General features: G+C 48.7%; 1 protein-coding gene and 1 pseudogene across 4 annotated transcripts in view; one reads left to right on the plus strand and one right to left on the minus strand.

The window, feature by feature from the left end:
- TMEM266 (transmembrane protein 266) overlaps positions 1-17,660 on the minus strand; it is a 93,112-nt gene that overhangs the window by 69,437 nt on the left and 6,015 nt on the right. The window lies entirely within an intron of this gene.
- On the plus strand, positions 8,101-8,585 carry LOC125754059 (60S ribosomal protein L21-like; annotated as a pseudogene).

Consider the following 17,660-nt stretch of genomic DNA (forward strand, 5'->3'; position numbering starts at 1 on the left):
ACACTAGGGCTTCAGCCACCATCTGTGTGTTGAAACAGAGCTCTAGCAAAATGTTGCATAAGAATTTCAAAATTAGTATGTCCAAATCTTAATTCATTATCTTACCTCCATCCAAAGGCTGTTTCCGCTCTTATGGTTTTAATTTTGGTTCATGGAGTCACCATCCACCCAAATCTCCTTATTTAAAAACTGTGGAGTCATCCTCAACCTTTCCCTCTTTCTCGTCTCCCAACCAGGTGCCAAGTCTTCCCAAGTCTATTATCAGAAATGTCCCTGGGATTTTCTCTGTTCTCACTGCTACCTTAGTCAAATCCTATTTCTCGCTTGGATTCCTGAAACAGCCTCCTAACTGGCCTCTCTGCCCCCACCCGCTCCCTGATCTCTCTAACCTTCATACACCTAATTATCTTCCCCGTTAAAATGGTTTTTTGTTCTTGTTGTTATCATGCCTTTCCCTGTTTAAGACCCCATCTGTCCCTGTACTGCACATACAGCAAAGCTTAAAATCCAGAGTCACACATAATACTTTGCAACCTACCTCTCTACATTTATTTACATTTTCAACCCCCTCTTACCCTTCAGCCAGAGATTTCTGAGATCCCATCCCTCTTGCACACTGTTCCCCTTACAGCTTTTTTACTGTTTCGTTCCTAAGTGTTTCAAGCCCATTTGCTCCCTCCCAGAGTGTCCTCCTAGTAACTTCTGGACTTACAATACTGTTGATATCTATTTCCATCTTCCTCTGTAGCTCTGTGGTCTGGTTCTGGGGCACCAGGCCTATGCTACTCCCTGGGATCATCAGCACCCAGCATGAGTCTAGCCACTAGAAAATGATGCAATTTAGGGGAATCCCTGGGTGGCTCAATGGTTTGGTGCCTGCCTTTGGCCCAGGGCGCGATCCTGGAGTCCCGGGATCGAGTCCCACGTTGGGCTCCCGGCATGGGCCCGCTTCTCCCTCTGCCTGTGTCTCTGCCTCTCTCTCTCTTTCTGTCTATCATGAATGAAATAAAATAAAATAATCTTAAAAAAAAAGAAAATGCTGCAATTTGATGTTGGGGAAGAAAATAAGTACATTTTTTTTTCTCTAACACGTAAACCTTGGGGAATGATTATGTTCAGAAGCAGGAAGAGGAGCCAGGGTGAGGGTCACGTGAGGCTAAACTCTGCAGAGTAGTAAAGGACTAGGGGAGAGGGCAGCCCCGGTGGCTCAGCGGTTTAGCGCCGCCTTCAGCCCGGGGTGTGATCCTGGAGACCCTGGATCGAGTCCCACGTCAGGCTCCCTGCATGGTCCCTGCTTCTCTCTCTGCCTGTGTCTCTGCCTCTCTCTCTCTCTCTCTCTCTCTCTCTCTCTCTCTCTGTGTGTGTGTGTGTGTCTCTATGAATAAATAAATAATCTTAAAAAAAAAAAGGACTAGGGGAGAGAAGTCCAAGGACGGGGAGACGGTCAGCAATGTCCAATGCTGCAGGGAGGTTGCAGATGAGGCTGGGAAACAGGTCACCACATCTGGAGACTTGGTGGCCTCTGGCCAACCTCAGGAAAAACATTGCAGTAGCATGAGAAACGGGTCGGGATTTCAAGGGCTTAGGGCTTAGGGCTTAGGTGAGAGGGTGTGGTGAGGAAGCAGAGCTTCTCCGACCTGACTGCCATAGCACTGGACATCCACCCTTCCTTTATCGAATCACTTTCCCCTTTTTTGGCTTCTGTGATGCAACATTTTAATATCACCTCAGATTCCTTCAAGGGCTCCTCTATCACCCTCTAAATGTCAAGGATTCAAGGGTTCTGTTTTTAGCTCTTGTCTTTGCTTACTGGATAAACCCTCCTATTCGTGGCAAGTTCAATGATGCCTACCTCTTGGCAACCCCACAGCCTTATCTCCAGCCTGGGAGTCTCCCTAGGCTTCAGGCTCATATTCATTCATTCATTCATTTAAAAAATATTTTATCTATCTATCTATATCTATCTATCTATCTATCTATCTATCTATCTATCTATCTATCTATTTATCGAGAGTGCAAGAGCATGAGAGCACATGCATGAGCAGAGGGGGAGAGAGAAAGCCCCAAGCAGACTTGGCCTGAGCTCAGAGCCTGATGCAGGACCTGATCTCATGACCCTGAGATCATGATGTGAGCTGAAACCAAGAGTCGGACACTTAACAGACTGAGCCACCCGGGGGCCCTCAGATCCATATTTAGTTCTGCCCGTTGGTGGTGTAGATGTCCCAGAGGTACAACCACCTCACATTTCTGAAACAACTCATTTCCTACAACCAAAACTCTCCCCCAAAAACCTACTTTACAATTTCCACCAATCATAACTCTACCACCAAAGGTTATAGCTCCGCTACCACCGCTTATATCCCGGCCCTAAAATTTCTTAGCTGTATTATTACAATCTCACAATAAATTACAATTACAATACATGCAATATTACAATTATTACAATCTCTCCAGGACAAGCCTTAATCTCTTCTAGAATTCTCCACCTGCTTCCAAAGACACTTTTTTCCCCTCTAACACGTAAAAAAAAAAAAAATCGATGCATAATTACGTACAATAAAACACACACATTAAAAGCGTAGAGTCTGATGGGTTTGAACAGAACTATCATCCCAATCGAGATACAGAATATTTCCATTTTCCCAGGAAGTTCCCTGGTGCCTCTTTGCAGTCGAACCCCTGACACCCAGAGGCAACTTCTGTCCTAATTCCTAGCGCCAGAGACTGGTTTGGCCCTATTCTTAAAGTGTATGTAAATGGAATCACGTGGCATGGATTATTTTGTGTCCGGATTTTTTAGTTCTCTGAGATTCATCTAGGTTGTTGCATTTATCAGTACTTTGCTCTTTTATATCGCTGAGTGGTATCTAACTGCATGGATATACCACAATTTATTTTTCCGGCCAGGAGCTGCGCACAGGATGATACAAGCCGCCCAGGTCCAGGCTTTCGAAGGGCTTAGGGGAGAGCGGCCGGGACAGCCCAGCAGCCACACTCATGGGTGCAAAATCGGAAGCGGAGCTAAGCGTTCTGCGCAAAAGGAAGGACGAGTGTCCGGGTCTGTCCTAATGGCTCGAGGAGGGGGATGAAGGGAGGGTTTCCCTGGGGAAGTGACGCTTGTGCTGGGATGGAGGAGGCACCTGGTGAGCAGGGGAGGTGTGTTCCCTCTGTGGCGGGGAGCACCAGGGGCTGTTGAGAGAGCCTGGAGCTTAGCGGGTGAGGACAGAGCGGGGCTGGTGGCCCCACACCAGGGAAGGAGGCAGGGCCGGGCCGGGGAGGGAACCGCCGAGGAGGACGCAGCCGCGATCCCGAGGGAGGCCGAGGAGCAGGGACCAGAGCCCGGGGCACGGCCTGGCCCTGCCTGACATCACGATGCACCGCCGCCGAGCTGCCCTGCGCCACGGCCTGGGGGTCGCCCGGGGTCGGTCACCTGCTCCGGAGCGTGGCCCAGACGGACCCCCGGGAATACACTTTCCGTGTTGACGCTGACAGCTCGAGGGAGCCGACTCCACGCACCGAGTGGGCTGCGGCCCGAAGGAAGAGTGGGGTTTTTTTTTCCTTAAAGATTTTACCTATTTATTCATGAGAGACACAGAGAGAGGCAGAGACGCAGGCAGAGGGAGCAGCAGGCCCCACGCAGGAGCCCGACGCGGGACTCGATCCCGGGACCCCGGGGTCACGGCCTGGGCCAAGGGCAGGCGCCAAACCGCTGAGCCCCCGGTGGCCCGAAGGGAGAGGGTTTTGCAGCGAAGGCACAAGTGAAGATTCGGCGAGGGAGGGGGTGCGGCCAACAGGGCCCGGGCCGGGTAGGCGCAGCTCGGGCTGGCAGGGACGGGCCGGAACCCCAGCACGACCAGCTCGGGGACAGAAGAACCGTGCTTCCCCTGAGGCCGGAGGGAGGGCAGGGAAGTGGGCAAAGCTCCAGAGCAGGAGCACCACCGGGCTGCGCGGCCACCTCGCCCGAGTCCCCGTGAGCGGCCGCCTTCCTCGGCCCGGCCGGGGTCTGGCCCACGATCAGAGGCAGGTCTACGCAGCCGCGGCCGCCGGCCGTGAGGTGCAGGAGGCGCTCACCGGCCCTCCCGTCCCAGCACACGTCCACGTGGCCTCTGCGAGCACATGATTGAGGCCCGAGTCACAGATCCTGACGGAACCTCCGTTCAGGGAGGTGGAGAGGCCTGCCCGGGTCTACACGGTCGGGGGCGGCTGACCTGGAGCTGGAACCCGAGTCCACCCGCTCCGCCGCAGGCCACAGCGACCTGGGAGCCGGGTCACTACTCCCTTCCCGCCGGCTCGGACGCTCGGCTCCTCGGGGGGCCTAAGCGGGGTGCAGGGTGGCAGCGGCGGTTCTGCCTACACAACGGGTCCAGTTTGCATGATGGGACTCCCAGGGTTTCAATGAATGAATGAAAAAAGGAACCTAAAATACGATATTCTGACACAAAACTCATTATTCTCTCACCAAGGTGAGAGGGACCGGAAGCACCAACACTGGAACGTTAGGGACTCAAGATGGGACAACGGCCCCTCCGCATCACCGGTCACGGCAGGAGGACACCGTGGAGGTGCGTCTCCCCGCACTTGTGAGCTCAGGACACAAACGCCACCGCAGGGATGACTCAGGTGGTGACTAGAGGGAGTGCGGGTGAGGCGGCCCGAAGGGAACCTGTCCCACGGAAGGCTATGCTGCGAGGCACCCGGGCCAGGAGACAGGCGGCCGCAGCAGCAGGGAACATGAGGGGACCAGCCCCGTTTGTGGGGAACAGCCCTGCTGCAGGGACCTCAGTTAGAGGAGGGCAGGAGGGCCGGTGAGGGACGGTGCTCCCAGGGATCCTAACAGGAGACACGAGTGTATCACTGCTGCCACCAGACAGGGCGGCCTCTTGATCATTCCGAGCTTCTCTAGGGTATCCTAGAGTCCTCACGCTTACAAGATGGGGCCTACTTAGTCTGTTCCTGTAGTTGACTCATTTATTTAGCAGAACCTGAGACTCATTCAAGCCTTGGCATCTTTTCCAGCCTTAGGAGCTGTAGTGGATTGAACAGTGTCTGCCCCCCCCCCAACCTCCAAATTCACGTCTACTCAGAACCACAGGACATGACTTTTTTTTTTTAAGATTTTATTTATTTATTCATGAGAGACACAGAGAGTGGCGGGGGCGGGGGTGGGTACAGAGACACAGGCAGAGGGAGAAGCAGGCTCCATGCAGGGAGCACGACGCAGGACTTGATCCCGGGACCCCAGGATCACAATCTGAGCCAAAGGCAGATGCTCAACCACTGAGTCGCCCAGATGCCCAAGACATGATTTTATTTAGAAATAGTTTGTAATTAGTTCAAATGAGGTCATACTGGGTTAGGGTGATCCCTTAGTCCAAGGCTGGGCACCAGGTCATGGAGGAGAAGGCTGTGTGAAGACAAAGGCAGAGACAGCCACAAACCAAGGAACACCTGGGGCCACCAGAAGAGGCAAGAGGAGATCCCCCCCCCCCGCCCCCAGCTAGAGCCTTTAGGGGGAGTGTGGCTTTGCCAACACCTGGATCTTAGGTTTCTGGCTTCTGCAACCCTAAGAAAATAAAATTCCTGTTATTTTATTTTTTTAATATTTATTTATTTATTTATTTATTTATTTATTTATTTATTTTTAATTCCTGTTATTTTAAGCCACCTACTTTGTGCTATTTGTTACGGTGGCCCTAGGAAACGAACTCATGAGCTGAGGTTGTTCTTCCTGCAGGGACATGTCGAGGGGCTCTCTAGCCCCCAGCAGCCCCCTGGGATACCCTCATATATAGAAGGGCCAAGGAAAAAACGTCTTCCAGGTTGTTTTTTTTTTAATAAATTTATTTTTTAATTGGTGTTCAATTTGCCAACATACTATTTGCTGTTGTCATTGAGCCCTCCGTGCTACCTCGGGAGAGAACACGCTTCTCCCTCAATTCAAAATCTGGAAGACGTGTTTATCCTGTGAGGCCTGTCTTCCAGATTTTGAATTGAGGGAGAAGCGTGTTCTCTCCCGAGGTAGCACAGAGGGCTCAATGACAACAGCAGACAGTATCCGCAAGACTCTATCAAAAGGCCTTATTGTGTGGCGTCAGCTTTGGCAAGTTTACTAAGAGTCAGGTGGTGGCCTCCAGCTTCGTCAATCTCAAGGTTGAGTTGACTCAAGCATGATTAGCCAGATCATGCTCATCAAATTCACAAGAAATAAAAATTAGGCTGCAAATGCATTCATCTGTACGTGCGTGAGAAAAAGAGAGGCTTCTCTTGCAGCATCCAAAACGCTCAGGCTCACAACCAGGAGCCCAGAGTCAGCGCGGCTGGAAGCTGAGGAGTGGCTGCCAGCTGCATGGAGTCAAAGCAAGGAGGCCGAGAACACCCAGCAAAGAGGAGGGGACTCTGCCCGGGGCGGGGGGGGGGGGTGTGTGTGTGTGCGGGGGTGAAGGAGCCCAGCTTTCCTCTAAATAAGGTGTTAAATAATTAAGTGTAAACTTGCTAAATTATACTTAATGTTCTGAACTTGCCTCCCTAATCCACAAATCAGGTCACCTCAACTAATGTATTGGGCTCTTCCAAATTCACATCCGCAATGTGATTAGCCCCCCAATAGCTAACACCGCCTGTAGGAATCTCCTCTGGCTGCTATCACAAATTGCCACCAGCTCGGTGGCCTCAAAGAACAGTGATTTATTCTCACAGCTCCGGAGGCCCAAGGTCCAAAATCAATGTGTCCGTAGAGCTGTGGTCCTCCCTGGGGGACAATCTGTTCCTTGCTTCTCCCGGCTTCTGGTCGCTCAGGTGTTCCTTGGCTTGAATCCCCATCACACTCCTCCGTCTTTGTGGTCACACTGCCACGTCCTCCTCTTCTCTGTGTCACGTCTCTTTCTTGCCCCTCTCTTATGAGGACATCCGTGATAGTATTTTTCCAACCACTGATAATCCAGAATTAACTCCTCATTTCAAAATCCTTCACTTAACCGCATCTGCAAAGGCCCCTTTTTTTCCAAATAAGGCAACATTCACAGGCTCCAGGATTGGATGTGGGTATCTTTCGGCATTTTAGGGCCCATCACGTCACCATCTGTGGATTCTGAAGACTGCGGCCTGTCTTGGTCTCTCCTCAGTGTCTCACACACAAATGCACTGAATAGGCAAAGTAAAGCAATCTCATCTCCAAACTCTGAGGCACCTCGCTATCACTAAATACTGTCAACATCCGTCTAAAAGATAATCCAGAACCTTTATACCAAAGGCTTCTCAACATGATAGGATTTCACGCATACGTGATTCAATGCGGGATTATTTCTGACAACGAATCCATCCCTTTAGGCCAATCTGTCAGGATAAACGTAATCCCAGCCAGCATCATCTTTGCAATATCAACGATCTCACCTATTAAGTGTCTTTCGTGATTACCTTCTGTCCTCCCTGTTCAAATCCTTTCTACCTTTTGAGGCCCAGCGGATGACCCACCTTCCTGGGAATCCCCCACGATATTTTCTTTCCCTCCGCACCTCATGATCCTGTCTTCCTCTGAGTTCTTTCTGCCCTACCCTGAGGGATCGTATCTGCCTGGCACTTGGGAAACTCTTCCTGAGTGGGATTTTCTTTCTCAAATAAGACTCAATGCATATGATATAGCTTATTGTTGGAGTTTTGTGAAAAAATTGTTGGTTGATGAATGTAAGAGGGACTACTGATTGTTAGGGTGCAGGTTAGAGTCCACAACAAAATAAGACTGTTCTCTATGCTGAGCCAGAAAAAAAACAAAAACAAAAACAAAAAACAAACAAACAAAAACAGTTTTCTTGGAGGGCCCAAGAGAAGACATAATATTTGTTTTGGGTCAACTGACGTAGAAAATTAGGTGACTGTCTCTTGGAGGATGAGATGTTTAACCTTCAACTAGAAGGGAAATTTCTAAAAAATAAAATAAAATAAAATACATAAAAAATAAATAAAAATTTAAAAATAAATAAATAAATAAATAAATAAATAAATAAATAAAAGAAGGGAGATTTCTCTCACATAACTGGTAAGATGGGAAATAAGAGAGGAGATTTTCTAGCAAGACTGGTGGGAACCATTGTCTTTCAGTAATTCACCAAAATGACCAACACAAAGAGAGGAGGAGAGGGACCCACTACTAGTTCTCTATACCTTTTAGAGAACATGGAGTTGTTCCTTTGGCCAACCATGCAAATCTGTGAGAAAGAGAGTATTATGGACATCAAGGAAATGGGCAGTGTTCAGAAGGGACCACATCACAAACATCACTGTGGCAAAACTGGAAGAGTCTACAGCGCTACCCGGCATGGAGCTGGCACTGTTGTAAACAAACAAGGGCAAGATTCTCGCCAAGAGAATTAATATACGTATTGAGCGTATTAAGTGATTTAAGAGCGGAGATAGTTTCCCGAAGTGCATGAAGGAAAACGATGAGAAAAAAGAAGGAAGCCAAACAGAAAGGTGCTTGAGTTCAACTGAAGTGCCAGCCTGTTCCAACCAGAGAAATACCCCTTGTGAGAACCAATGGAAAGGAGCCCGAGCAACTGGAACCCATTCTCTATGAATTCATGGCGTGAGAAGCGTAAAAACAAAACACCCCAAAAACTAAAACAATCTCAAGACTGGAAAAAAAAGAAAGAGGACCCTGGTGACTGGAGTCCCATTTCAACTACAAGCCATGATCTTCATACCGTAAACACAACCCTCAACCATTTGACACAAACAGACACAACTGATCACTCGCTCATCCTTCTTCACTCTGTTCTCCCCACTTCCCGGAGACCCTACCATCTGGTTTTCCCCTTTCCTCACTGGATGCTTTTTCTCAGTTTTCTTTGCGAGGTCCTCTTCCTCCTCCTTGTGACCTCTAAATGTTGATAAGCCCCAGGGCTCTTTATCAGACCTTTTATCTCACCCATCTGTCCCCTCTGCCAGGGCTTAAAATGTCATCCACACATGCTGTCTTCAAAATTTTTATCTCCAGCCCCATTCTTTCCCCTGAAACCCAGAATTTGCATATCCAACTGCCTACCTGAATCTTCACCTAGACGTCTCGTAGACTGTAAAAATGAATGCCAAAACCCAATCCTTTATTTCTGCCCACCTAAAATCTACTCCTTCCCCCCACCCAAAATCTACCTCAAAAAAATGGCTTCTATATTCTATATAGAATATATTTATATTCTATATATATTAAATATAATAATAATTCTATTATTCTAATTCTATATAATTCTATGGAATTATATATAATTATATATATTTAATATAGAATAACTTTTTAAATAATAAATATATATATTTAATTATATATATAATCCTATCTAATTATATAGAATTATATATTATATTATATATTATAATTATATTATATTATAATTCTATTAGAATAATAATTCCATTATTCTATTATTCTATTATAATTCTACTATAATTATATAGAATTACATAGAATTATATATAATATATTTAATATAGAATAACTTTTTTAAATAATAAATTTATTTTTTATTGGTGTTCAATTTGCCAACATACAGAATAACACCCAGTGCTCATACCATCAAGTGCCCCCCTCAGTGCCCGTCACCCAGTCACCCCCAACCCCTGCCCTCCTCCCCTTCCACCACCCCTAGTTCGCTTCCCAGAGTTAGGAGTCTTCCATGTTCTGTCTCCCTTTCTGGTATTTCCTACCCATTTCTTCTCCCTTTCCCTCTATTCCCTTTCACTATTATTTATATTCCCCAAATGGATGAGACCATATAACTTCTATATTAAACTGCAGATACCTTAAAATATAAAATATATAATATGGTATAAAGAGGAAATATGTGACGCCAATAACATAAATTGTGTGTGGGTGGAGATGTAATGGAGTAGAATTTTTGTGTTTAGTGGGTACAAAGTTTTAGTTTTGTGAGATGACAAGACTTTTGGAGATGGGCAAAACCGATGGCAGCATAACTGCGAATGAATTTGAGGTCACTTAGCTATGTACTTAAAGACGGTTAAAATGGTAAATTTTGTTATATGTATGTAACCATAATTAAAATTATAAAAAATCATGCAGGGCAGCCTGGGTGGCTCAGCGGTTTAGTACCGCCTTCAGCCCAGCGCGTGATCCTGGGGTCCTGGGATCGAGTCCTGCATCGTGCTCCCTGCATGGAGCCTGCTTCTCCCTCTGCCTGTGCTTCTGCCTCTCTCTGTCTCCTGTGTTTCTCATGAATAAATAAATAAAATCTTTTAAAAAAAATCATGCATGTCTCAAAGGATAGGCAAAAAGGTAAATGATAACTATAGTAGGATTTTTTATTTATTTTTATTATTTTTTATTTTATTTTTTTATAGTAGGATTTTTTAGATGATTTTTTTCCTTATTGCTAAAGCTGTTTGCAATTTATGTATTACTTATGTGTGATTTTTATGTATTTCTATAATAGAAATACATACAAAGCTGTGTATAAAACTTACACCTAAAACTTACATAACTTACACAAACGCAGGAATAGACTCATATAGAGAATAAACTGGTGGTTGCCAGAGGGGTGTGTGTGGGAGGGTGGGCAAAATAGATGAAGTGGGGAAAAAGCATTATACCTAGTATAGTATTTAACTACATAAAAAATCTGGAAATAAATCACATGTGTCACTAGCTATGGACCCCAAACTCCCCGCTGAGTGTCATCAATTTTAGTGGACTCATTTCCAAAGGAATTGGACAGGAGGCCTTTAATCTAAATATAGGCGTGCTCAGATTTGCACATGCAGACTGTGGAGGCTACCTGCCACAGGGCGATCGTGCTACAGATGAACAAGCTGTTGCAAAAACTCTGAACGTCCCTACACGGTGTCATTTAATAATGCGGTGTCTTTTGACAGAGACCAAGCCACAGAGCTGCCTACGGTGTATAATTAAGGGTTTCAGATGCCAAATGCCATTCACCTACGCTTGACTCTTCCAGCAACTATAACTGAAGAATAATTTGTAAAGTGAGATCACTGTGTGAATTATTTCTGTCCCGCTGTTTTAAGGCACTGCATAGTTCAGAGTAATTATTCCGGGATCCCTAAACCGCAAGTAGCCTAATCCCATCATTTGACAGGAAAAGATGGCAGGACTCAGAAGAGCGAAATGACTTGTCCAGTCACACTTCTAGTACGTGCTACAGAGTATGGGCTGGGCGCCAGATATTCTTATGCCTTAATCTGATGTTTGTTTGTTTTTTAGATTTTATTTATTTATTCATGAGAGAGACACAGGCAGAGGGAGAAGCAGGCTCCATGCAGGGAGCCCGATGCGGGACTCGATCTCAAGTCTCCAGGATCACACCCTGGGCCGAAGGTGGAGCTAAACCACTGCACCACCCGGGCTGCCCTAATCTGATGCTTCTTACAAAAATTAGAATGTTACCTTTGGAAAAGGAAAGCAACAACAGTTTCAATATGGTTACAACTAGAAAGGACTTTATTTTTTTTTTAACTTTTGTCTGTAGACTTCATAGCCTTCTGGTTATTTTTTTCCTCATTTCAGGAATTAAGACTAATTTTCTGGTGCTAAAAGAAAACACAATTTTCAAAGGCAGATAGATTTCTGATAATGGGGCAAAATCTGAGTTGAGTGTGATACTTAACACTTGTAAAATATTCTGTTTAGAAACTCTTTTCTTGTACCATCTGACCAATCCTCACAACATCTCTGAGATAAACAGGGCAGGTATAAGGACCCTGATGCCTACAGACAAGGTGAGCCATAGGTTTTACAGATAATGAACAGGAGCCTATACGACCTGAGGTGGACTAGGTTCTGTGTTCTAATTCTACCACTAACCAGTAACTTGACCTTGGGCAAGTCATTTGCCTCCCTGGGTCCCGTTTCCTCATCTGTGTAATGAGGATGCAGCATGTAGTGGCCGGGGCTGCAAAGACAAACACATATACTGAATGGCTTACACAACAAAAAATGTATTTTCTCACAGTTCTGGAGGCTAGAAACCAAAGGTGAGGGTACCGGCATGGTCAGATTCTGCTGAGAACCCTCCTCCTGGCTTGGAGATGGCCACCTCCTCACGGAGTCCTCAAAGGGTAAAGAGAGTGAAAGAGAAATCTTTCTTTGTCTTCTTATTCCTTTTTTTTTTTTAAAGGCTTATTATCTTTTAGTAATCTCTATACCCAACATGGGGCTTGAACTCACGACCCTGAAATCAAAAGTCGTGTGCTCTTCTCACTGAGCTGGCCAGGCGCGCCTCTTTTCCTCTTCTTCAAAGGCTACTATCGGGTTAGGATCTCTTCCTCAATGACCTCATTTAACCTTTTTTTTTAAAGCATTGTTTTAAAATATTTTACTTATTTATTCATGAGAGATAGAGAGAGAGGCAGAGACATAGGCAGAGGGAGAAGCAGGCTCCATGCGAGGAGCCCGATGCGGGACTCAATCCTGGGACCGCGGGGTCACACCCTGGGCCGAAGGCAGGCGCTAAACCGCTGTACCACCGGGGCTGCCCTGACCTCATTAAACCTTAAGCACCTTCTGAAGACCTCATCCCCAGTCATGTTGGGGGTTAGGGCTTCAACAGAGGCACTTTAGCAGGGGACACGATTCAGTCCATCCTGGTGTCTGGGGTTCCGTAGCACACACAAGTCTGGCACAGATGTGTGTGGCATGAGTACTTCTGCCCTGCCTCCCAGGTTCAAGAAACCGCACAAGGCCTATTTCTAGACTATTGGTGAGTGATGATTCTGAAGGCCTTCCACGCAGGCTTTTTTCCCTTTTTGAAGGCAAATTACAAGCCAAAGGTGATCCCTGGCTACAGCAGGTCTCTCCCAAGGCTGGCGCCTTAATGCACTTTCAGAAAGTAGGATGTTTAACTGTTATGCCTGGCCTTTGGGTGTGACATGCAATTCGTGCTACTGCATTTAGAAAGAACCTGGTGGTGAATGTCAACCTGGAGGTGGGTTTTATTTTTATTTATTTAGAAAGATTTTATTTATTTGAGAGGGAGAGAATGAGCAGTGGGAGGGGCGGAGGGGGAGAGGAGAGGATGAGAGAGAGAGAGAGAGAGAGGGGGGGGAGCAGACCATCTACTGAGCAGGGAGCCCGATGTGGGGCTCCATCCCGGGACTCAGAATCACAACCCCAGCTAAACACAGATGCTTAACCGACTGAGCCACCCAGGTGCCCCTTGGGGTGGGTTTCATTTACTCCATTTATTTATGTATAAAGATTTCATCTATTTATTCATGAGAGACACACAGAGAGAGGCAGAGACACAGGCAGATGGTGAAGCAGGCTCCCCGCAGGGAGCCCAGTGTGGGACTCGATCCCGGACCCCGGGGTCACACCCTGGATCACACCCTGAGCCAGAAGGCAGACACGTAACCCACTGAGCCTCCCAGGCGCTCCTGGAGGTGGGCTTTAAATCAGAAATCTACAGCTGAATTTTCTAACAACCACGAAGCTTACCGAGCAAGCGTGGCCCTCCACCAAAGCACGCGGTACCTGTCATTCCCGCGTCACCCCTGAGCACCGGAACATGCCTCTGAGTGTAGCTTTGAGGTCAGAAGCAGCCTCTGGTAGAGAGCCAGCTTACCCAGGTCCCATCTAATTCCCTCCGATGGTAACCAACTGAGAGTTCCTGAGTCATTATTTTTTGGCTTAATACACTTATTGTCCAAAGTATAAATGTATTTTGGGCACTTAAATACAATTCCAACTAGAATATCCCAGGCTGATTGGAGCATTGCGTCGGAGTTGTTATATTCAGACCCGATACCCTTAGGAGTATGATGGTCTGAATTTCTGCAACCACTTTATTGGTTTCCTTCTCCTTATTCATGACGTGATCCGTACCTGCTTATACGGAGCCCCCCCCCCCATTGTAAGGGTTCACCCTATGATCCTTTGATCTCCCGGTGGTGCAAAGGCGGGAGGCATTCCGTGGAACCACACTGAATCTGAATCTGGATCTGCTCCCAGGCTGGCGATCTGCAGGCGGCCGCAGCGAGTGGCAGCCCCGGGTCAGCTCGCGACCGCCAGGATCAACAGCCGGTCCGTTTACAACCGCCCTGTACCCAGACGGCAGCCACTTTTCCCGCTTTCAGGAAAGTATATTCAGTAAATTACATGAGCTAGGCAACGCTTCATTGTAGAAACAGGCTCTGCATTAGATGATCGTACCCAACCGGAGGCTAACGGAAGTGCCTGGAGCACGCTGGGGTGGGCTCCACGAAGCGACGTGTCCGCAGCACGCAAGCTGCATTACGTGCATTTTCCACTTATAACGGGGTTTTGTACCATTGATACGTAGATACTAACTTTACTCTGTTAGTAACTTCAAGCCCAAATGTATCTTTTGTATCTATTATACTTTTCATCTTTTTTTTAATCCAAACTGTCCAAATCTGATATTCTGTGAATTGGGAACATACTGAGCTTTCTGGATTGATCCTATAGAGCAGTGGTTCTCAAAAGGGGAGGATTTCCTACACTTGGGGACACTTGGCAATGTCTGGAGACATTTCTGATGATCACGACTGGGGTGGGGGTTGGGGGGTGGTGCAACTGGACTAGTGCTCATTTTCCTTGGGAAGGGATGTTATGAGGACAGAAAAAAGGCCCCAAACACTTTATAAAATCCTAACAGTCTCACAAGTTGGGAGAATTTCAAACTCCTTCCAAAAAGAATTAATTACTCCCTGTGCTTCCATTATTTTAGTGATTTCCACATATCCCTCCTCATTCCAAAAGGGTCTGTGGTGTTGACCCAATTTTCCCATATAAGGCTTACAAGGGGTTTAGGACTGAACAATACACGTTTGTTTCAGTTTAGGAGGAAAAACGATTTTGGAAGGACCAAGAAAAACGATCATGTTTTGGCAGTTAGAGGACGGAGTTACATTCCCCGTGTGTGTAGTGCTAAACGCTGAGAAGGATATTTTTATAAAGGATAAATCGCAGATGGTGTCCCGAAGTAGTTTACGATTCGCCTGACAGAGACGGGCTCAGCGCCGAGGGAGGAGGCCTCCCTTCCCGGGGCCTGTCCTCCCGCGGCCTCGGGGTGGGTGCAGCTCTCGGGCGCCCCTCCTGGGGGGGCAGGAAGGGGAACCGAGGCCCTCAGGTGGGGACCACGGGGCAAGGCCTGGAAGGGGGCTCCCGGCAGGCCGGGCTGGGGCGGTGAGTAAGCTAGTTCAGAGCTCGCGGGAAGGGGGCACTGACGCCGCAGGCAGGGCCCTGGAAGGGGCCAAGCTGCGTCTGCCACCGGCCTGCCCTCTCCTGGCGCATCCGCTCAGCCTCCCCCGGCAGCGCCTGCACCTCCCTGCTCCTCTTCCTGTCACAGACAAGAACTGTGTGTGTGTGTGTGTGTGTGTGTGTGTGTGTGTGAGAATGAGTCGCCCAGATCACAGCGCTCGCAAGGCCGGAGCGGCCGCCTGGTCACCACGCACCCCTCCAGGCCGCCTCTCCCCTCCGGGCCAAGAACAACAGAAATAACCGGCCAGACCACTGGGGGGAAGGGGGCTGCCCAGGGCGGGTCAGGGGGGTCAGGGGGTCAAAGTCAGCAGGGCCAGGGCTGCTGAGCCGTCCGGGCTGAGACCTGAGACAGGCGGCGGGTCTGTGACTTGGCAGTCGCGGTGACCTTTGGGAGCCCTTGGCAGCTCCTGCGGGACGGTGGCAAGAGGGACAGCAGGGGGGCCCAGGCCAGAGGACAGGGCAGAGGATGGGGCAGAGGGAACAGACACGTCCAACCTTTTCTTTGGACACTGGGACACTGTCCCCCGGCAGTGGAGCACCTGCCCTATTTGAGGGACCGAGACCCCCCGCCCCTGAAGGACAAGCTAACGCAGCTCAGAAGCGTCGTCCAAGCAGTGGGCATCGCACAGCCTGTCGCATGGAACTGAGGTGCAACACAGGATTTGGCTGGGGCCGGGCTCTTCAAGGGGACCATCTGCTTGGCCTTGTTCACGCACTGCTGGGCCCGACGGCAGCGGGTGACTAAGGCAGGGGACCGAGGCAACGACAGCCCAGGAGCTCATCTCAGACCCGCTCGGAGCCGCGGGCAGCAGGAAGCAAAGCGCCTGCCCGGCTCTGGAAGGGAGGCCAGGGAACAGCCCCCGCGGTCCACGGTCCACACTTGCACACCTGGGCTGCGGGGGCAGAGCACGACGGACACTGTCTCAAGGAGCTGTGGGGACTTCCCGGCCCCTGTCCCAGCTGCATGGCGGGTTTTACGACAAATCAAAGGTAGCTCTAGGGAGGCTGTCTTTTTCTCAAAGGGTAATTCCCTTCCTAGGGCAGCATTAAAGCCTGGAGAGGAAGGGGGAGGAGGAGGGGAAGGAGGGGGAGGACAAGGGAGGAGCAAGGAGAGGAGGAGACAGAAGGAGGAGGAGGGAGAGGAAGGAGGAGGAGGGAAGAGGGGGAGGAGGAGGGGGAGGAGGGACAGGTGGAGGAGGAGGCGGTCCCATGGCTGAGGAGCAGTTTGGCCGACTTTATCCCATAACCATGACCTCCCTCCAGCATCCCCGTGTCAATTCTAAAGTGTTCTAAGGCTTAATTATTCCCCCAAACACCCATGATGTTGCTCAGATCCAAGAACTACCACAGACCATAGATGTAGGAAAGGAAACCAGGAGCCTGAGACGCCTCGGGCCCAAAGAATCCCCCCGGGGGGCTCAGCGCGTGAGCACCTGCCTTCGGCCCAGGGTGTGATCCCGTGATCCGGGGTCCCAGAATCAAGTCCCACATCGGCTCCCTGCATGGAGCCTGCCCCTCCCTCTGCCTGTGTCTCTGTCTCTCTGTCTCTCATGAATAAATAAATAAAATCTTTAAAAAAAAAGAAAAGAATCTCAGGCTGGGATACTGCTGGTACATGCTTCCTGCCAAAACTCAGACGTGCGAGCTAAGTGCTTTGGCAATGAACTCTCACACTCTGGCTTAAGCAGGGAAGATACCAACAGGTATTTAATCTTTAAAAAATGCAACAGTTTGATGCTGGTGGGGCAGTGATTAACCTGCCTGCGTGAGTGTCCACAGATTCTTTTTCCTTTGTGTAACTCAGGCCACTAGGAAAGTTGGTGGCATCTGGTCTCCGTTTTTGGAAGTCTTCAAAAAACGTGACGTATGGGATGCCTGGGGGGCTCAGCAGTTGAGCATCTGTCTTGGGCCCAGAGCGTGACCCCGGGGTCCCAGGATCGAGTCCCATGTCGGGCTCCCTGCATGGAGCCTGCTGCTCCCTCTGCCTGTGTCTCTGCCTCTCTCTCTGGGTCTCTCATGAAGAAATAAATAAAATCTAAAAAAAAAACAAAAACAAAAAAAAACAAAAAAACATGCCGTATGCCAAATAGAGGGGAACCCGAGTGGCTCCTCTGCATCCGGGCCATCTCCCCACATACTCTGCGCGGCCTTGTCACCCGTCTCAGCCCTCAGCTGACTTTCCATCTTCCTTTGTCTACCTGGGAGGTTTCTCTCGCCCTGACATCCTCTTGAGACCTCTCCTGGTTCTCCTCTGCTGTTCCCTCAAACACACACATAGAGCCTTCGCATTTAGGAGGTGGCCAAGGCTGAGGACTAACAAGGACGGGGCCGCGGCCACTGGCCAGTTCCTTCCCACAACACCGGGGTTGGGGAGTGAGCGAGACAGACAAAGCCTGGCGCTGGAGCACTC

Source organism: Canis lupus, chromosome 30 (genome assembly GCF_003254725.2).
Source record: "Canis lupus dingo isolate Sandy chromosome 30, ASM325472v2, whole genome shotgun sequence".
NCBI lineage: Eukaryota > Metazoa > Chordata > Mammalia > Carnivora > Canidae > Canis > Canis lupus.